Here is a 523-nt window from a genome sequence, read left to right as displayed (position 1 = left end):
AACTCTTCGATAAACTTATATCTTCAGGTGTATTTACAGAAAGATTTGCATCTTTTATTATAAAACAAATTCTTGCTGCTGTCTCTTATTGTCATATGTATAGAGTAGCTCATAGAGATCTCAAACCCGAAAATTTTCTCTTCTTAAATACACAAATTCTATCGCCGCTTAAACTTATTGATTTCGGGTTAGCTGCTAAATTCAAACCCGGACAACCCATGCATACCAGAGCCGGGACACCCTATTACGTCTCTCCACAGGTATTTATCTTTTTATTTATTTTATTCTGTTGTTTATTTATTTTGTTGTTTAGTTATTTTGTTATTTATTTATTTATTTAGTTATTTATTTATTTAATTCTTTAGTTCTTCTTTGGTTCATTATTTATTTATTTATTTATTTATTTAACTTACTACTTCTTCTTTTGTTCTGTGTTTATGTGGGTGTTTATAATTATGATTCTTATTGTAATTATTTGTTTTACAATATAGCAGTAATTAAAATAAATATATAAAAATAAATA

Source organism: Eimeria mitis, genomic scaffold, assembly GCF_000499745.2.
Source record: "Eimeria mitis Houghton genomic scaffold, Emh_scaff5734, whole genome shotgun sequence".
Classification (NCBI taxonomy): domain Eukaryota; phylum Apicomplexa; class Conoidasida; order Eucoccidiorida; family Eimeriidae; genus Eimeria; species Eimeria mitis.
The sequence above is the reverse complement of the archived record's forward strand: the minus strand, read 5'-3'. Positions refer to the sequence as shown.